The sequence below is a fragment of the Chaetura pelagica genome, unplaced genomic scaffold, assembly GCF_000747805.2.
Source record: "Chaetura pelagica isolate M959 unplaced genomic scaffold, ChaPel_1.0 scaffold387, whole genome shotgun sequence".
NCBI lineage: Eukaryota > Metazoa > Chordata > Aves > Apodiformes > Apodidae > Chaetura > Chaetura pelagica.
Genome location: NW_009954101.1, coordinates 2121183 through 2143582, shown reverse-complemented (window position 1 = coordinate 2143582; position 22400 = coordinate 2121183).

Genomic DNA, 22400 nt, shown 5'->3' with positions numbered 1-22400 from the left:
TTTAATTCAACAACAATTTAGGTTCCAGTATAGAATTCAGCAGACTACAGCCTATGAATCTACTAAGACAGGATAACAAAAACAAATTCAGCCAGAACACAGATACCTAGAGGTGATGTGATATGAACTTTGTCCAGTTTATGTGAACATTGTCCATTTGTGTCTTCTAACATTGTAAATAATTATCTGTGCAATGCTTTGACTTACCAATGACACACTGGATAGGAAATGAAAAAAAGCATCAGCAATGTATTTATTTAATTTTGGAAAATAAGAAAACTGAACTATATGCATACACATCCTTGAGAGGTGAAGAAAAGTATTTGCTCTCATGGTAAACTTTCCAATGTCCAATCTTTTGGTGGAGAAAATTAACAAAAACAGCTGTCAATGCAAATTGGTAGCACATTAGACATGACAAAAAATAAAGAGGAAATGGGTCAGGGAAGGAGAAACATGATTCTACCTTGCTTATTGCATGTCTCTTCGAAATATCCATCTAAGTATTTTTTAAGTATAGGAATACTGGGAGATAAAATGTATTTTTTTCTATATTGAATACATTCTGCATAATTTCTTGGAGAGAGTAGAAGTTTCTTTATTTCTCTTAAAAACTGAAATATAAACAAGTGGCAAGACAGACAGCTGCATAATGGCTGAATATATTTCTGCAGTGGTCCTAAAGCAATAGTTTGTATTGGTCATTTCTTATGTTGTGGGGTTTTTTCCAAACTCAGTTACTGGAAGCTATATACTTAATCTAATTTTACCAAGATTACTTTTTTGTTTACTGGTTAACTGTCAGCTAACAAACTAGTGCTTTTTTTCCCCCTGAAGAGCTATTGTTTGGTGTCAGATGCAAAGTATTTCCTGTGGAGGAATATCCGTTTACCACTAGCATTAACTTCAGTAGTATATTATTGCAAACATCTGGGACACACGAGAAAAACACTGTCTGGATTCTTTCCTAGAGCACCTCAATCTAAGTAATCCAAGCAAGAGCTATGCCAGATTCAATGAATAACACAAATATAGAAAAGGACTAGAATACAGTAGCAAGAATACAAAGGCTAAAAATGCAGTTCTTTAACTTGCAGGCCTACAGCCTCTATCTCTAAGCCCACTCCAGCTACTGCAATTAAAACAATACTTTTTCTGTGTCATACACCATAAAGAAAAGGTGAACATTCACACATGCAAGGGTTTCATTTTAGATTTATGAATTACATATCAACAAATAATGAATCTCTGCTGCTTCTTCCCCAGACTCAAATTACATTGAAAGCCATGATGCAATCTAAGAGAAAGAAGCCAGAAACGTAAATGGGAAGGATCCATTACTAGTGGATGAACATGTGACAGGACTGTGTGAGTGCCAAGTAGCCCCTTGAGTCACCTGTTCTTCCAGTGATAGCATGAGAACATGCTGGTTGTGTCCATGCCTTGCTGGCCTGAGCCCGTATCATTACAGACCCAAGCACCCAGCAGCACATCCAGAATCTTCCAACTATATAAAAATTAAATAATTGAAAATATACGATCCTTCCATTACTCAGTGTTCACTAATCACTATATAATGTTAATGTCCTCTGTTACTAATTTGGACATTCAAGCTTTACCACTATGCTTTTTTTATTTTAAACAATATTTTCTATGAAACAATCTCCTTTCAAATTCCTACAATCAATTTACCCAGAATTTAGTCACCTAATCTCCAGTATTTTCTCAGGACCAATGACCTGTCTTTAAAATATTAGTCACACAGTGATGAATATTGGTATGTACACTTTATGTAATGCTTCCTTGAGAAGTGGTGCCACATACTTTGAAGGAATTGGTATTTTCAGTGGATATCCAAATGTCTCATCCACCAGGCATTCAAAAAAGCTGAGGCTGTTTTTGCTTACCTCAGCTTTTAATTTATTTCAGAGAGTTTGCAATTCTCTGCAGCTGTGCTAAGAAAACTCACAACTCCCCTTCCTAGGTAGGAACTATTACTAGCAGAAAGCTTCAGAATCAAGTGTGTGCTGTTTGCTTCCTTAGTGATTACCACAACTCCATTTTTAGCTACTAGTTCAGAAAAAGGATTACAATCCCACCTGAGAGGTACAAAACCAACACAGTGATAGAGTTTTAACACTCAAGTGACAGCAAAAGGTGTATGATTTTCTGGGGTTTTTTTGTGTGTGTGTTGTGGTTTTTTTTTAACACAGTGTAATGTTGCAAAAGCTTAGGAAGAGAATCCAGATCAGACTGAAATTTTCCATTCAAATACAGGCTGGCTGTTTGACAAGCTAGGCCATTAAACACTCAATTATTTAGTAACATGTAGAGAGAAAAACAGTTTTACTTTCAGGAAAACCCCTGTAATTAAACTTGTAACTAACATACTTGACTTACATTACCTGAAAGCTTGACTCACTCTCTACAAGCTGCCTATAAAAGGTGAGTCAGTTTGTTCTAAATATCTGTAAAATTGATTTGTGACACCTCTTCAGTGTGCCCAATCTTATCTTTTAGCAGAAAGATATACCTTCAGTCTAAGAAAGTCAGATCACAAGAAGACTCTGTATCTTAGGTTCCCTGGTATGTTCTCAGTTTTTAAACTATTGTAATTTGGTTCTGTGATAGTAAAAATAACCAAAGAGATTACAGGGTTAACAGGACATTATGTCTTACACAATAGACATGTTCCTGAGGTCTTAATCTAAACAGTCACTCTAAAATTATATTTCTAAATACTTCTGTCTAGCCAATAACTATACCTAAATTACTTACATAACAGGTGTTGAGTATCATATTTAGTAAATAGCCATATGAATTGCTTATATTTATATTGGTATCAAAAACCTTATATTGCTTTGGTATCCAGAGATTAGCAAAGGAAGAACAATATGAATTTGCTTTGCCTCTTATTGTTGCTCAGGCACTTAACATTTGAAGATACATTAATTGTGTCATTAGCACCTTTTGAAATTTCTTACACAAACTCAGATTTCATCTAGAGATAAAATGATAAGGATGAGAAAGCTTAATACAAAAATGTCCATATGTGTGTCTCTGATAACTTCCATTATTTTTGTTGGCACTTGAAAAATAATGAAGCTGTGGTGTGACTCAAAGACCAAATATTTAAAATAATCTAGCTCTGTAACTTTGTGACTTCAACTCCCTGTCAGTATTTGAACTAAAAACAAGCAAACAAACAACAAAGTGAGAGATACAAAGGACACTAGAAACTTCTTAAAACTGCTCAATTTTGAAAATTGTTTGGAGTTTTGATTCAAGTTTCCATATTTTCCATATTTTACAGCACTTACCTTCTGCTTTGGAATTTGCTTAAACTAGAGGCATTGAAAGCAAATACAATCCTAAACCTGTGTAATCTGATAAAATGGATGATCAAGCCAACAGTTTAGCCAGTTTACAGATAATTTGGCCTACCTTAGCCTGCTGCTGCTGAGAGCATCTTTTTTTTTTCTCTGTGAAGTTCAAGGAAGATGCTTTTTTGCTTGACAGACACTGCAATCCATAATCCCACTCCTAGCTTTCCATGCAATTATGACTTCTCTTAAATTCACATGTAAATCCAAGTTTTGCATAAACTTCTGGAGTCATTATTTGCATTTGTGATTTTGGGGTCCAAACATTTAGTGGTTTCTTGATAATTTGCTACTGCAGAGAGAAAGTAAGCAGGTACAAAGGAGAGATTTCTTTAAAAATATTGTGTTTGTATGTTCAATCCTGCTTGTACAGGAGCCAAGGGATGATCTGGTGTCTCAAGGTCCTTTATACCAAGCATTCTTTCTCCAGATTTATGGAAGAGTCATGCTTGGATACTTCTGAGTTCTCACAGAGCACCCCCACGTCAAGACAGATCTCCATTTGTTGTTCAGATTTCTTAAGGGAGTTAATTCATCTATATAATGTCAATCAGTAGGATGAGAAACAGAAACCTGTAATTTTTGCCTTGTTAAAAAAATTTTGTCATTCACTTCTGTTTTTCTGCAAGAGGAAGGATGTAATTATTGTGGATGTTTATTGAAGAAGTGGGAAAAAATACATCCCCATTTCCATAATTCTCTCCAATGATAATTTATTCTGAAGTGTTGACATTTTTATCAAACCTAGGCTTTTATTTGATGTCTTTTGAAGCTGGTAGACTTTATGATTGCTTAAGGTCTGTTGTTGTGGTGCAGTATTTTATTATAACTGAAAAGGTTTTTGCATGTCGTGGATTCTAAGTCTTTGCACTCACCAAGCTAATGAGTAAAAGATAAGTATAAACACTACAATGATCGGAGGTGCAAAAACTAATCTCTTGTATTTGGCATCATCTTTGGCAGGACTTTATACCTGTACAGAAAGAAAGGCAAGGATATCAAATCATGGTACATTAAAGGTCTGTGCAGAATTAACTGCCATGGGTCTCCTATGTATCATTAGGAGCAAGGTGACTCAGCTTTATTTTTCTGCAGTACTGCCAAATAAGGCATTAAAAGGCTTTGTAACTCAGCTTCTGTTTTACAAAAGACATACATGATAAGCCATGAGATTCAGAGTTTTAAGTTCCTACATTTACCGTTGCTTTTACTTAGTACTTGTTAAAATATTTACTGTCATAGCTGTGTTGAAACCTTCGGGCTGCTCCCTGTGGCAATTGGACACAAGAGAAGAGGTAAGAGCCTAGATTTTGCACTCTTAGCAAGAAATTCTGATTTATAAGATCAAACTCACACAAGCTCTGAAAGCCTATTGAACTGATGTTTACAAAGTGGAAACTGATCTTTCTAAATCAAGACAGATAAAAAAACCCTCAGTCCCCCAGTCTAGAGAAGACTGCCCTCTGGACTTGTGAGTAGGCCTTGCACACAGAAGCCACATAATCCACTGGGACAGACAAAGAGGATCAACCCTGGCACTTATTGAGGCCTAAGCCTGTCTTAGGCCACCAGAGAAAAGAGCCATAGAATCGCAGAATCACAGAATGTTGAAGGGGTTTGAAGAGACTAGAAAGATCATCTAGTTCCACCTCTCCTACATGAGAAAGGACACCTCCCATTAGACCAGATTGCTCAAAATCCATCCAACCTGCTCCTGAATACTTCCAGGGATAGGCCATCCATGACTTCTCTGGCAACCTCTTTCACTGTGTTACCATCCTCATAGTGAAGAATTTCCTCCTGGTAAAAAGTCCCTCCCCAGCTTTTTTGTAGGCCCCCTCCAGGTACTGGAAAGCTGCTTTAAGGTCAACCCAGAGCCTTCTGCAAACTGAACAACCCCAATTCCCTCAGCCTGTCTTGATAGGAGGAGTACTCCAGCCCTCTGATCATCTTTGTGGCCCTGCTCTGGACTCGCTCCAGGAGATCCATGTCCTTCTTGTGTCTGGGGCTGCAGAACTCAACACAGCAGAGACAAAAAAGAACATAATCCTCTGTTGCTACATGTATGCTGACCCCAGAAGGTGTACTTGCAGGTAGAGCTTGAGCAGAAGGTGGGCAACTAGTTATACCAGTTCCACCTCCTAGAGTGGGGCTTCTGAGCATCCTTAAGAACAGATATTTAGAGTCCTAGGTTTTGCAAGTACAGATCTTTTGGAGTCAACAGACTCCATTTGGATGGCACCTGACAAGAGGTCTGAGTGTGGAAATGGGTGGAATTGAATATTTACATTCTTTTCCCTTATCTTCAGTGGCTGAAATTTCTGAAATGTTGGATTTTAAATTTGCAAGCTATGTAAAGCTCAAAATTTGTTTTGCAACAACACATCATCACCTGTGTCATGATGGTCTAACCCCATTCATATTCCTTATTAGTAGATGAACAATCCAGCACTTTGTGAATTTGTCTTTTAAAGACCTGGCTATTTTTAAATTCATGCAAGGAGGAAGCATCTCTTAAACATGTTATTCTTAAAACTTCAGAATAAGAAATGGAGCAGTATTAAACTGATCTAATAGTCTGGGTTTTTTGTCATTTATCAAACATTTCAAATACTAATGCCACGCTCTGATAGATTAACAGGTTGAGAGTATTAAGTCTCTGAAGTAAGAAGATCTGTCAATTCAATCAGTATTCTCAAATATTGGTTTGACACTCGTATTACTAAGTGCTAGAAACTATATGAGGATCTAAATGAATATAATGAATGGAAGTATTAAAGGCCAGGTTGGGTGGGGCTTTGAGCAACCTGGTCTAGTGGAAGGTGTCCCTAGCTATGCAGGGGGTTGGATCTAGATGATCTTAAAGGCCTCTTCCAACCCAACCCATTTTATGATTATGTGAATAAGCATCACTCATTCACTTTTGTCTAAGACCAGACTCACTTCCCTTCTTACAATTCTGTTTCTCTTAGACACAAAATGGTGAGTTGAGAGGAAAAAGTGTTGGCTCAACAGGGTAGAAAGATGGAATACTTGGAACTTTCATTATCCTGGCATGTCATTATTTGGAAGGTGTCCAACATACTTGTGTTTTAATCCAGCTGGCATGTAACATACTCCTGCCATAGTCAAGACCTCAAAAGGTTTATTGAGTAAGTGTATAAAGTTTTCTTGCATCAGGCACACAGTAATTTTTTTTTTTTATTTTTATTTTTTTTATTAGTTCTTATGACAGGACTACTGTGTCACAAAAATGTTTTATTTTTCCAGTTTTGTTCCTTTTTACTTGATTCTCATTCAGATAAATGTCAATCCTTAAGGAGAATAATAAACCTTGAGGTTATGTGTATGCATATTGTAATAATTTTTTTAAGCTTTCTGTATGTTAGCTTTGGTTGAGATGAGATAACAGATTAAGAAAAAAAATAAGATTGATCACAGGTATAAATTTTAATCTACACTAAAATCAATTTCATACAACCACAACAACTAAGCTAAAATCTATAACAGCTTTATTGAATAAAAATGTATACTTTAAATCAAAATTATTGGCAATCTATTAATGTATTATATTAAATATTGAATAATATACAGAGTGATCCTTTCATAATTATGAGCAGGTCACTGCCCTGCTCTTTAGGCTATAAAATTATGCTACTATCTTCTCGTTGTGACATTATGAATATTCAATTATTTTCTGCTCAATATCGCACCTTCCTTTGCTGGTTTCTTAGGACCTCAGAATTCTTAGTCTCTCACAGCATTCTTCTGGAGAAACTGATTACATATAGCCCAGACTGGTGTACACTTTGTTGGGTAAAAAAACTGTCTTGATGGTTGGGCCCAAAAAGTTGTGGTGAATGGAGTTAAATCCAGTTGGCAGCCAGTCACAAATGGTGTTCCCCAGGGCTCAGCGTAGAGGAACATCAGTTCTGTTTAATATCTTTACAAGTGAACTAGATGAGGGTATTGAGTGCATCCTCCTTAAATTTGCAGAGGACACTAAGTAGGGTGTGATTGTTGATCTGCCTGAGAGTAGGAAGAGAGATCTAGACAGGCTGGATCAATGGGCTGAGGCCACTTTTATGAGATTCAACAGGCGAAGTGTTGGGACCTGCACTTGGGTCACCGCAACACCAGGCCATGCTTGCAGCAGAGTGGCTGTAAAGCTGTCCAGAGTAAAAGGACCTGGGGATGCTGATCAACATTCAGAAATAGTGTAGCCAGCAGGAGAAGGGAAGTGATTGTTTGCCTGTAACTTGGCACTGGTGAGGCTGTTCCTTGAATACTGTGTTCAGTTTTGGGTTCATCACTATAAGAAGGACATTAGGTGCTGGAGCATGTCCACTGAAGGGCAACAAAAGGTCTGGAGCACAACTCTTATAAGGAGCATCTGAGGGAACCGCGATAGTTTCGTCTGCAGAAAAAGAGGCTGAGTGGACACCGTATTGCTCTCTACACCCACCCGACAGGAAGTTGTAGCAAAGTGGGAGTTGGTCTCTGTTCCCTAGTAACAAAGAACTGGACAAGTTGTACCACAGGAGGCTTAGATTAGGTATTAGAAGAAACTTCTTCAATGAAAGGGTAATTAAACACTGGAGCAGGCTGCCCAGGAATGTGATTGAATCACCATCCCTGGAGTTACTTAAAAGACAGATAGATGTGGTGCTTAGAGACATGTTTAGTGGTGGACTTGGCAGTGCTACGTTTGTGGCTGGATTTAGTGATTTTAAAGGTCTTTTCCAGCCAGAATGATTCTGTGATTCTGTGACATTTCCATGGAAAGAAAAAGATGTATATCTGAATTTAGTCAGGAATATTTTATGGTCTTCAACATCTTGAGTGAATTACATTATAACTCATAACTAAAATGTTGAACAGCTCACAATGTCTAGCAACGTTTTAAATCCCACTAGTCCTGCATTGCTATTGGAAAGATAGACACAACTGCATACATTCTCAAGTGGTTCTGCAGAGCTCCTATTAGTTATTCCTATGGGATACAGTCCTGTCCTTACTCTTGGTTATCTCTAAGCTGTTCTTCTGGAAGCATGGTTATGTGCTTTTCCCCTGTCAGATATAGAAGAGCCACCTTGCAAGTCACAGTGACTTCTGATCTCCCTTCCACACGTTGTGTACCTTGGAGTTGCTGTCACACTGCTCAAACTTCTGTTTCTTTGCATTCCTCTCAGGAGTCAGACATATGTTTCAGAGCACTGTTGACTAGGTCTGTTTTGTCAAAGGGAGAAAGATAGAAGCTGAGGATAAGCAACCATACCAGAATAATTTCCTGACCTGTGCTTTGCACACAAGCCATATCAAACAGTATTCAGATAAGAAGAGATCAGAAAAATCTTTGCAATCTGTCTTGGTGAAGCAAAGTTGACTTAAAGTCTGTAGAGGTGAAAACCCATTAAGATATGAAAATACATTCTAGAGCTGTCATGCACAGATCAAGTTTCAGTTTTGCTGTACATTATCAAAAGATCTTCAGAGAACATCTGTTTTTGCACATTTTTCTGACATCGTAATATTAACTAGACACTGCAGTGTTGGACATACCTGGAAATTTCTGATACGATACTAATGTCTGAGGAGACTTACATCTGCATCTTTGTGGAGAATTCTTTAATCAAGAATGTCAGAGCCACAAAATCCCATACAAAACTAGACCCATTTAAGCTAGGGATTTGAGAATATAACAGCTGTAAACTCTTTCAAAACCCAGCACGAGAATAATTTACTCAATCAATTGAAAGACTTGGCTTTCTACACCTGCCCTGGAAGGACAAACTGGGTTTAAGTACACTCATGCAAAAAGATAGTTTTAATGAAAGAGGCTTCTCATATCTCTGAGTGAACGAAAGTATTTTCATGTATGTAATTCTTGTGGAAGAGTTTAGATTTTTAATTCTTATTTGAAAGAAGTGCAGCCTGGAGCAAATAGCTGAATTTATAGAGACAAGTAACGACGAAAACTAAGTCCCTCCCAGTTTAGCAAATGATTTGCTGAGGACCAGCCTCACAAATGCTTACCTATATTTAATAGGGAATATGGTCACTGAATTCAAACCAGTGGTTTCCACAGCAGATTAAGGAGCCTTCCATTAATTTCTGCCATTCTGAGGTTAAATAATTTTTGCAGAGTTCCTCATCAGCTTCCACTTAATACTCAAACAATCTTTTGTTTAGATAAAACCTTGTTTTTTATGTCTCAGACAGCTATATCACCAAACATTGTACTAGCAGAAATGAGTTTATTAAGGAGATTTATACAGATTATTAAAAATTGGAACTATTAAAATTAAAACATGTTAAAAAGAGTATTGAAAGCATTAGTAGGGGTTTTGTAGTAATACTTAAGTAGCCGTATCATGCCATAAATGCCGGCTGAATAAATCTTTTTTAATTCTCAAATAACAAGACAAAGTCTTTTACGTTCAAAATTCACAGGTTATCCATTTCCTCAGGTTAAAATATTTTAAACAGTTTTATGTAAAATATCTATGGTAGTTGGATTAAACTTCAACAAACTGAATATATTCCTTGCATTCTGTATTACCAGCACATATATTTCAATAAACAAGGAATGCACCCTCTTGTCGCAAAACCGTGGGTTCCAACAACTCCAGCTTTCCTAAATCACACTTAGAATAGTTGAAACCATCTCATTTGCACAAAAGAGCAGTGGAAAAATAATTTAAGAGTGCATTTGGTTTTACATATGTTTGCAATAAACCCGTTGTTTTAAATTACTTAATTAGAACAGTTTGTCATACTTACTGGAAACTAGCAAAATGGTATTGTTAGAATGCCAGAAGTTAGAGAGGGCTTGAATGGACTAAGAGTGGAAGGAAGAGAGCAAGTGTTTCAAAATTCCTGAAAAGTTTAATAGTTCCAGAAAAAAAAACCACAACCATCCACTCTAGTGACACATCCCTGTGTGTGAACACATATGTGTTTTCTTAAGGGGAGAATTGCAAGTTTGGTTTCTGAAATGTATTTCATCCTCTGTAAACTTAAATTACTAAAACTGCTTTAAGCTATGCTACATATCTTACAGTGGCACCACAACAGAACTAAGAACAAAGGAGAAACACACAGCCACTGCCTTGGCTCCATGGGATTTTGCACTTGGAGTTTTTGTTACAAACAGTGCTCCCCAGAAGTCCTTCTGACACCCTATGTAAAAAAGGTTAATGGAAACATCATGGCATAACACCCATCAGTAGTTACACTCAGCAAAATTTTCTGGAATTCAAATGAAAATAATTTACTGTGACTTCTGCTGATGTCCCCTGAGCAGGTTTCTCTTTTCATCTCTGTTTGAATCCAGACTCTGAACTGCAGGCTAGCTACACTCAGGTTCCTCATTAGCCATCAGCTCACCCAGCAAAGAATTCTAAAAGCTTGCCAGATAAAATTTTCTTTCTGCACAAGTTCAGTAATCTTTATTCAAATGGTTCATCTCTCATGTTCCTGTCTCAGGTGACTTTCCATAGTATCAGCATTAATTTGGCTACACCATAAAGTTCAGCTTATTTATGTGACTCATTTAGCTTTACACATTTTCTTACAGCTGTCCCTCCTCTTTAATGGTAAAACTAGAATATTAATATTATTTGACCCAAGTTATGAACAGGAAAAATACGTTCACACGTTCCTTGGTCCTACACAAACTGGAGGATATCTTTCACTAGCTAATTTGCCAGTACTTGCAGATGCTACCTTCCCAGACTGTTATTACTGTCTTCTGTCAAGGTTAATGCCTTCAAACCCATTGTCACATCATGTACAAAAGGGGGTTTTTGTTGTTGTTTTACAGTGCGTTGTGTTCCTCAGAAATCTAATACTATGAGCATAATATGAAAAATAAATCACACTAATGAACAGGACTCCAAATAATGGATGTACCTCAAAGCATTTGAAACATCAAGGAATAATACACAGTAACATATATTTCTGAGCCAGGTTTAAAAGATAGTTAGGCATTTAAAAAACAAATTGATGTCTCAAGAGATAGTAATATACATTCAGAAAACTAATTAACATTACAGGAAATAAAAGTCAGAGGTGTTAAGTAGAGAACTTTTAGAATCTCAGTCAATACTTGAATACTAGAGATGAATGAAAGATGGGAATTTTTTTCCCACTGGAAATATCCTTTTAAAGAAGTACCCTGCAACTCAAGAGAATTCAAAGCTATTAATTTCTTTCTTGTTTTCTTGTACGCTTCCTTTAGTATCAGAAATCCAAAACAGATTCTGTCCCTTTACCCCTTCCAATTTTACTATCTTTGAATTAAGTTCAAAATTTGCTTGTCTTAAAACCTCTTCTGTGTCACACCAATTAGTCAGGTAGGCTTACTGAGAGCTTCAAGAAAGCAAAGACTTGATAATTACTAAGAATAAAATTATCCATGCTTCCCTACCAGGCACATTTTTGCTGCTTCATCTGTAAATTGGGGAAAAAAATAATTTTAAAAAAATTAATCTTTCATGTAACAGGCTAGAAATTGACATAAAAGTCAAAATAAATAAAAGTTGTTTCTCTTATGCCTCAACGGTGGAGAATTTAATGATTTGGGACTTTAAATTGCTTAATTTTATCCTGTGACTTGGAGTTTTCTGGGTTTTATATATCATAAAATTGATAAATGTAATTCTTGTTTTGATTTATTTTTCCATGAATGTAAAAATACAGAATAGTATACAAAAGTAAACAATCTAGAGTCACAGGAACCATTGTCATGTGTAAAATTCACACATTTGAAATGAAACAGAGAAAAAATAAATGAGGAAAAGAACAGCCAATATCAACATCAGTACTCTTTTATCACCCCCCCCCCCGGGCCCCCCCCCCCCCCCCCCATTTTTTTTATTTCTTTTTGCGAGAATCTGAAGTTTTTATGATCCTTTCTGCCATAGATACTGTATTAAAAAAAAAAAAAAATTGAACTTTTTTGCATAGTCTCCAGAATCAGCAGTGAGTTTGATTCACAGATGGAGTGAAATAGAGAGCTCTTGTGTCTGTCTTACTTGCATATGTCTTTGCTCAAGCAGAAATTAGAGTTATCAAGTCTGTAGAATGTTTTTTTTCCCATCAGTACAGTCTTTAGAATTAAACGTTTCTGTGCCGAGGACAGACTCTTTGTTATACTGTTCTTTCCTTTCTTCCCTGTAGTCTAAATTCCATTTAAAAAATCCTTCTGAAGCTAGAAGGTTACTTTGATTTTTATAGCCTCTGGACAGAAAATATATTACATTAGAATTTAAGCAATGGGAGCACTGGTAAGATTAAATATAATGTAAAAGGAAGACACTCTGGAGAAAAACACTTAAAACACAAAAACAAAACAAAAAAACCCCAAACCTACCAGCAAAATTTTTAGGATAAAGTGCGAATTCTTGCATTCTTAAAAACAACTGTGCTTTCAATAGAATACCATCTTTTTGTCTGTAAGGAAACTATGTGACTCTTAATTAAGTATTTATTTCTCCATTTTTGCTTTGAAATAAAAAACACACAACTCCTGTTCAATTGCTGGATAGGGAAAACACAAATAGCAACACTAAGAGAAGAGGTGATGTCAAATGGAAATCAGCCGTCATTTATCTTTGAGCCTTAGTAGTAGGAAATTTATAGAATGAGGAAGAAAAATAAAGTCATTTATGTGACAGCAGGTTGTATAATACGTCTGCCATTGTTATTTTTCTTAACACATATACCCATATTGCTGCAAGTGGAGTTGGTTGAAAAGATTAACTTTTATGAGGAAGTATTTATACTCATCTCACTGTGTATTAGAAACTTGTGAATCTTTGGCAGGTTGCTAATGATTACTCAGCAAGTAGTCTGGTAGAATTAGTGAAAAAGTATAGTAGTAAGGGTTATTTGTACAGCTAGAGAATAAACTGGCTATTCTATTGTCCCAGAATCATGTGTGCATATTTACTAGGCTGGGGAAATTTTAATCTTTCAAGTAAAAAGTATCAGACTTAGATGCTGACCTAAGAGGCAGTATATTAACATGCTGTCTTTGCACATAAGCTAGGTAAGCTTCAGCAGGGTAATAAATGCCAGGTCAATGAAATAAAGAGGAGGCTTCACTGATCTGAAGGATGATGGTCCTTTTCCTTGTGAATATGCTGCTTTTGAGATGCAGGTTTGTTAAAAGGAGTAGAAAACATGATGTGGTACTAACACTCCCAATGTCTGCTTAGCTGACTAATAAATAAGATCAATAAATAGAAACTTTTCTGATTTTGATGGAGATGTCATATGGAAATGCTTAAATATGTTGATAAATTTTATCCACCTCAAATACAAAAGAAAATTTTAGAGTTGTTATACAACAACATGTTGACCCAATAATCAGACAGCCTGTTGTTTCATTATTGCATGGCATTAGACTTGTTGAAATATACATTGGAAAAGAAATTTTGTTTATATTGTTTGAGGTGGATTTATTTATTTATTTATTTATTTAGGGGGAAAAAAAAATACCACAATGTTGAAATTGCAAAAACAGGCCACGGGACTGGATTTTGATATATTTTCCAAATGGCATCTGAATTATCTCTTTTTCTTTTTCTTTTTCTTTTTTCCTTCTTGTAGAATATTTGAGTATACCATTGGCTACTAGCTAGGATGCTCTGCTCATCTAAGAGAGTGCTTAGGCACCTGTTGCTGAAATGGATGATAAGCTGCAAGTTACTTCTGACTGATCATAGAAAGAGAACAGGTAAATTCATTCTGATCATCTGTGGTGATCTAAAAAACAACTTAGCATCTTAGTAAAACAATAGACAAGGTACCAAATACATTTTAGGTCAAATAAGTATTCTGCAGATGAGCCAAGACCTTATAGTAGCCATGTAATAGTAGTCTACTTGTTCTTGTATAGTTTTTGATAACTACTTTTTTTTCCAGATAGAACGAGAAAAAAATTTGAGGATAGATATGGAGTAAAGATATTTTGAACAAACAGATACAGCTACTCAGCTGTAGAGGAAAAAATCCATTTGAAGCAGAATGAAATTAAAAATATTTTTTTGAAGCTTCCAGAGTTCATTGACTTCTTTCCACATATTAACAGAAAGCAGAAAAAAACCCAAAATCAACCAACCAATCAAACAAAACTAAAAATACCAAAACAAAACATCAAAATGTAGAAGTAAAACAGATTTTGTTTTCTTATGTAAGAATTTAAAAAATGCTTTTTATACAATTTTCAAATCAAGCAATATTTTACAGGACACTGTACCTGCCACCGAGGCTAGTGACATGTTGCATTTAAACATAATAAAAAAGGTAATTACGTTATCACCCAGTGATACTTTTTTGGATGCTTATGCAAGGAAGTAACCAGACTTCTCCAAAGAAAACTTCTTGAAAGAAACTTCACCTCTGATTCTTTATTTAGCTTGTGTTTTCTGCCTCTCTGGATAGGAAATTTTAGCCTTCAAAGCCCATGGCTTGGAAAGTGCTATGGAAATAAGAAATATTACAGCTCTGACATGTTAAAAAAAAAGATTTATCAGGGTTATTATTCAGATTCAGCACCTGTTGTAATCAGTTTTTATGATATATTTCAATTATATGATTGATTTTTTGCAAGCAGCACCATGTAGCTTTTTTTTTTGCTTTTATTTTTAATGGATTTGGCAAAACTAACAAAGATTTACAGGGTAAAGATGTTATCCCAGTCAATAAGCTGATTAAGATTTTATGTAAACTGCACCACTTTTTAAGAAGGCATCTGGCACTGTCTTCCAGAAAACATCAGAAGATCTCCTGTGAATTATTCTATTTTCTGGTGGAAAATGCTGAAACTGATGTTTTTGACAGAAACAACACCAAATCACATTTTGGAGAAAAAATGAGTTGAGACTATTTTCCTGATATGACGTGAAGTTACTGCCAAATGGTTAGCAACGATTAGCAATTGGACCATCTAGGACAGAGGAGTTCCCTTACTTTCCCTAAAATATATTATTTTGGGGATAGTCAGATTACCCATAAGAGAAGGCTGGTAAAGACAAAGAGATGATGAAAGGCATTGTGATTGTTTCCTCAGGTTAGACATGCAATTTGTCTTCACATCTCAGTGAAAATACCAAAAGAAAAGCAAAGATATAATAACTCAGCTGTCAATGACAAATATTTCCAGTTCAGTTACATTGATATGAATTGGAACTGGGAACACACTGTGCTATGTCCTGTGGGTGAAACCATGTAGTGACATTATCAAAGTTCTTGCACTTCAAGACTCAAGAGAGATATCTTTCCGCACAAAGATGGACTGCTTAAGATAACTATTTCTAAGGTATTCTGAATATATCCTGCCTTAATTTAAGTATTTCTGTGCAAATGTTATATTTACAGTAGCACAATTTGTATTCATCCCAGACATAACAGACTTGAACATAAGAAATGGGGGAATCAGAGACATAGAAACCTGGGTGTATTTATAAATATATTCATTAGCAATAGAATTACAGTGGTTTGCTTAATTAGCAACTACTATTAAATGGAACAAATTAGTTTCATTTGATCTCTGGCAGAAACCACAGGAATCCATCTAATATGAAATCCACTTTATTAATAGAATCATAGAATGCCAGGTTGGAAGGGACCTCAAGGATCATCTGGTCCAACCTTTCTAGGTAATACTAGAGTTCATATGAGATGGCTCAGCACCCTGTCAACCTGACACATCTCCAATGTGGGGCAATCTACCACTTTCTTGGGGAGACTATTCCAATATTTGACTGCCCTCATGGTGAAAAATTTACCTTATATCCAACTGAAATTCCCCCAGGAGCAATTTCTGTCCACTACCCCTTGTCTTTCCCATGTGACTCCTTGTAAATAGGGAGTCTCCATCTTCTTGGTAGCCACTCTTAAAGCATTGGAACATTGTAATAAGGTCTCCTCAAAGCCTTATTTTCTCAAAGCTGAACAAACCCAGTTTTCTCAGCTTCTCCTAATATGGCAGGTTCACCAGTCCCCTGATCACCCTTGTGGCCCTTCTCTGGATCCTCTCCAGCCTTTCCACATCCTTTTTGTAGACTGGGGACCAGAACTGAATGCAATACTCCAGGTGTGGTCTAACAAGCACTGAGCAGAGCAGGATGATGACTTCTTTATCTCTGCTGGTGATACCTTTGTTGACACAACCCAACATCCTGTTGGCTTTCTCTGCTGCTGCAGCACACTACTCACTCATGTTGAGCCTGTTATCCACCAAGGCCCCCAGGTCCTTTTCCACAGTACTGCTCTCCAGCCAGGTGGATCCCAGTCTGAACTGTGCTCCTGGGTTATGTGCAAGACCTTACACTTCTCCCTATTGAACTTCATAAGTTTCCTGCTAGCCCACTCCTCCAGTGCGTCTGGGTCATCCTGGAGTGTGGCCTTCCCTTCTGGAGGGTCAACTTCTCTACTCATCTTGGTGTTATCAGCAAACTTTATCAAGGTGCTCTTGATCCCAACATCCAGGTCACTTATGAAGATATTAAACAGTGTTGGGCCCAATATCAATCCCTGGGGGATCCCACTTGTGACCGGTTGGCAGTTTGAGGCGAAGCTATTTACTATCACCCTCTAGCTACAGTCCGTCAGGCAGTTCCCCACCCATCATACAGACCACTTGTCAAGGCCATAATGACCCAGTTTCTCCAGGAGGAGGCTGTGGGGGACCATATCAAAATCCTTGAAGTCCAGGTAGATGATGTTCACCACTCACCACGTGTCAACTGAGCAGGTTACTTTGTCATAGAAGGTGATCAGGTTTGTCAAGCACAATTTGGCCCTGGTAAATCCATGTCGGCTTTTCCCAATCACATACTTCAATTGACCTGTGACAGTTCTCAGGAAGATTTGCTCCATGACCTTTCCAGGAACTGAAGTGAGGCTAATGGGTCTGTAATTACCTGTGTCCTCCTTTGAACCGTTCTTATAGATGGGGGTCACATTAAGATTCCTCCAGTCTTCAGGGACATCTCCCAGTCTCCATGACATCTCTAAGATTATGGAGAGCAGCTTTGCAATGACATCAACTAGCTTTCTCAGCACCCTAGGGTGGATGGCATCTGGACCCATTGATTTGTACATGTCAAACTCCTGTAATAGTTCACATACCAACTCTTCCTTCACTGATGGTGGGTCGGTGTCTGCATCAACCTGGACTTTTGTTCCTATGGCTTGGGACCCAAAAGCACTGGTAAAGACAGAGGTGAAGAAGGTTTTGAGGAGTTCTGCTGTTTCAGTTTTTTGGTGACTACTTCCCCTCTCCTGTTCAATAGTAGGCCAGTATTATTCCTCTGTTCCTGCTTGTGGTCAACGTGTCTGAAGAACCCTTTCTTCACATTTTTCACATCTTGGGCCAATTTTTAGCTCATGCTGACCTTTTGCTTTCCTAACTGCATCTCTGCATGCCCTGGCAATGCCTTTGTAATTTTTAACCAGTAATGTTCCGCTTTTCCACCTCTGATACATTTTCCTTCTGGTTATGATGAGAACCAGAAGCTCACAGTTAAGCCAAGGGGGTCTCAGCCTACTTCTCTTGCCTTTAGAGGGAACAAATCAGTTTTGAATATCTAGGAGAGTGGTTTTCAAAAACTCCCAGCACTCACTAGCTCCTTTACCCTCCATGGAAATTTCTTACAGGATCCCTTCCAACAGAGCCCTGAGCGAGCTAAAGTTAGCTCTTCTAAAATCTAAAACATTTGTAGTGGAATTAAGTTCCATTGTGCTCAGAAGCATCCCAAACTCCACAATATTGTGGTCACTGGAGCCAACTCTGTCACTAACTGAGATATTACAGAGCAGGTTTTCTTGGTTAGTGAGTAGGAAGTCCAGCAGCGCCCTATTCCTGGTGGGCTCAGCCGACATTTGTGTGAGGAAGCAGTCTTTTACACATTCCAGAAACTTGACTGTTGTCAGGTGAGCTTCAGTGTTGTTCTTCCAGCAAATGTCTGGGTAGTTCAAATGTCTTATAAGGACCAGGTTTTGTTGACCCAAAGCTTGCCTGAGCAACCCAAGTATTGCTTTGTTAGTCATGTCACCCAGGTAGGGAAAAGAGAGAGAATAAGGAGAGACTTTGCAGATTGAAAACTAAACTAGACAGCTTTAATTAAACACTAATGATAGAAGAAATATGTACAAATATATTCAAGTATGTGCAGGAATGTGCAAAACCCGTATTGCTTCCCCCAACCCCCAGCAACTCCCACAGCATGTCCTGAACTGCGAGCAGTCCTGAAATGGCCTGGAGCTGCTGGAGAGAGCAGCAGAGCAGACAGGAGCTGAGGCCAGAGTGATGAGGGTCAGGAGTGCATGGTCATGAATGGGGATCAATGGTTATGGGTAGATGGAGTCCTCCCCAGATGCCAGCCATGGATAGAAGAGAAGGAAAAAGGAGGGCTTGACTTCTGTGACTCCTGAATTTATACTGAGATCTATGTAGGTATTTGGATGGAATACTTTGGTTTGCTGAATTTACTGTCTGTCTAGTCTGCTCCTCCCTAAGGGAAAGTTGCAGATATGACGGATCTGATTTAACAAGCAGAGCAAAATGTCCTTGATATCTTGGCACTGACGATAAACATTCAGGCATTATCAGTCCACTAGCTGGAAAACTTGTGTGTGGCTTAGAAGAGAGTTCACTGAAGAAAAAAAAGAAAAAACAGTTAAAAGAAAATTGGCTTCGTCCTGGCTCAAACCAGGACATCTGCATAGAATTACACATGACAAGATAACTACCTTAGTCCTTTCAATATCGAAAACTTGGTCAGCTGCAAGGATATTTGGCCGGTAAACATACTCCTGTTTCCATAAAAATGCCAAGAATTCACTGGGTTTTTACAAAGCACAATATAATGTCTCTCAGATGCATGTGATCTCAAAGGTGCATGTAAAAGGTATGCACATTGGCATCATTGATCATGGGAGACAATAAATAAACAAAAATATCAACTTCAATTTTATGGGATCTGACAGTGAACAATTTAGGAATAAGCAACCATTTCCATCATATTAGGAGAGTGTGCAGAATATACTGCAATAGTCATACTGGAAAAACTTCAAAACTGAAAACATGGGCTAATTAAATCTAGTAAATACAGGCTGGAAAAGTGCATAATTTCTGAATAGCAAGGTATTCAGAATTGGAGCAGTGTCCCTCAGAAAGTGTCTTTAACTGCTGGAGTGTATAACATTTCTGGAGTACACTCTGTAGGCACAAAATTGTTATAAAATTTTTTTTAATATACTATTTAATCAAAAGGGGAAGTGGTACTCAGGTAGGACAAGTTGTCTGCAACATTAGTTTTGCCAGAAGTCCTCACACATATCACAACACTTTTACTAAGCGCAGTATCACCAAATCACATGCTCAAAATGAGATTTTTGTTATACTCTGCTTTAGGAAATCTCTTTGTGTACATGCAATTATTTAGAAAGTACTTGGCAAATAAATGACACCAAGAAACATGTATTTTCATTCCCTGATTTTGCAAGATCAGCAAAATGTCATGCTGTACCGAGAGTGGTTTCTACTGCTGCTCAAGTGTAAGACCATTTGCCACAAATTGTCTACACTCCTCTCTGATGCAATTTTCCAAGGCAAGCACATATGACAAACACTGAGCAAAGAGAGTCCACTAGTATCTGATTCAGAGGCTTGGAATGGTTTTGTTGTATTTTTTGTTTGTTGTTTGTGGGTTTTTTTCAATAAAAATTCTATTGCTTAGGGATTAATATTGCAAAATATTTTCCTTTGCATCCTTATTAGCCAATTCACTGACTGTATTGATCAAACAACCCTAATTTTAAATACATTGCTTTGTCCTCTCATTTGTAAAACAAATTGATACTAACAAATATGTGGGGCTTTTTGTCTCTTCTGCTGGATTTTCCATAGATATTTCACTAGTAATTTATTCTCTTTCTTGCCTCTTTTACTTTCCTTCTGCTTATGCTTTATCCAAATGAACATTTATAGGTGTGTCCTCGTTTGAGCCAGGATGAAGCCAGTTTTCTTTTAACTGTTTGTTTTTGGTTTTTTGTTTTTGTTTTTTTTCTAATTCAGTAAGCTATCTTTAATTAGCAGCACGTTTTCTAGCTGGTGGACTAATAATGCTGGAATGTTTACCTTACTGCTGAGATGCCAAGGTAACTTTGCTCCACTGGTGGAATCTGCAGCTTCAGATGCTATGGGAGCAAAAGAGTCATATCTGCAGCCCTTCCATAGGGAGGAGTGGACGAGATGGACAGTAAAATTGACCAAAGTATTCCATTCCATTCCTAACCCTCATGACTCTGCGCTCAGCTCCTGTCTGCTCTGCTCTCTCTGGCAGCTCTGGGACATTGTGGGACTGCTCACAGCTCAGGAGATGCCATGGGAGCTGTTGGGGGTGGGAGGAGGCAATAGGATTTTGCACATTCCTGAACATACCTGAACATTCCCATTACTTCTGGGGTTTTTGGTAGTTGTTTTGTTGTTGTTGTTGTTTGGTTTTGGTGGGGTTTGTTTTTGGTTTTGTTTTTTTTTCAATTTACCTGAGTACATCCTCACTGTTAGAGATCTATATTATCATATTTGTATCCATCATGATCATTTTGGTCATGACATTCAGTAGATGCTCTTGGAACTCAAATTAAATAAACTATTTTATATTATTTATTGACATTGGAAGAATTAAAAACTCTAATAATTTAAGAAACTGGACAATGTCTCTAAACAAATGACCCCAAAATAATGTATGTATTTCCCTTGGTAATTGTGAAATTAGTACAATGATAGCAACTTTTCCATTATCCTCAACTATGAGAATTTCAACAGATTCACTATAATTTTTTCCAGTTTTTAAATGTGGGGGTTTTTGTTTGCACTATTTTTCTTACAGTGCAATCTGTCCATGTATATCTACAGTTAAACATTACTTACAGAAATGGAAAAAAGGAAAATATTCAAGGGGACTTTTCATGATGGCAACATGCCTAGCCCATGTGTATCATATATACTTACTGCAAGTCTCAGCTTTGGAGTTAGTAGTGCTCTCTGATCCAGCAGGACAGCTAATTACCAGTGTCTGCTCACTACATCCATGTGTATGGAGTCAGAACATTGTCTTAGTTTTTAGCTTAGTAAATCTTTTAGGGCACCTATTTTACCAGTGTCAGGTTCTGAGGCTTAAAGCCTTAAATGTGGCAGATGCTATATTTAAAGGATCAAAAGAAACATGGGTTTATTTTCCTGATGAAAATGGTAAATGTGTCACACATTCTGTATCTTATTATATGAAAAGGAAACCTACACAAGAAATCTCATTACTGTTAATCTTGCCCATCTGTTCTTTGTATGGATGTGTGGTGTGAAAGCAGTTGTTAGACTGACCTTAATTTTGGGGGGGATACAGGGGCTTTTTGGGTGCTATAATTTACAGGATATAATTTTTTTACATTCATCTAACATAAAGTTTCCTTTTGAATTACAGTTTGAGTCATCATTGTTGTAATGTTTTAAAATTCCAGTAAATTACTTAGACAAAAGATATTGCAAAGCATCTTGTATGTTTTCTACATTGTTTAGGTGATACTCATTTCAGTTCAGGGGCCAAAGAAAGGCCACTTTCCCCAGATTGCTATGCCATTATTGCCTTACACATAGACTCTGGGCAATGTAAATCTTCCAGTTTAGCTTATTTCTAGACAACTTCAGCAAATACTTTTAGTAGTTCTGTGGAGCAGACACCGTCACCATAACACATCAGTGTTTGTTGTATGACTCACACAAAAAGCTGGAATTCCTATGTTCCTGAAAATTGAGCACAGGCAGAATTATTCCATAGCATTTGTTAAGAAGGGGGAATGAGGAACCAATTTGTATCAACACTTTTCCACAGCCACTTTCCAAAACTCAAAACCAGAAAATGAGAGACATAAATACGACTCTTGACAAAAACACTCTGAGTACATACACAGTATGTAAACACATCACTAATACTGCAAAAT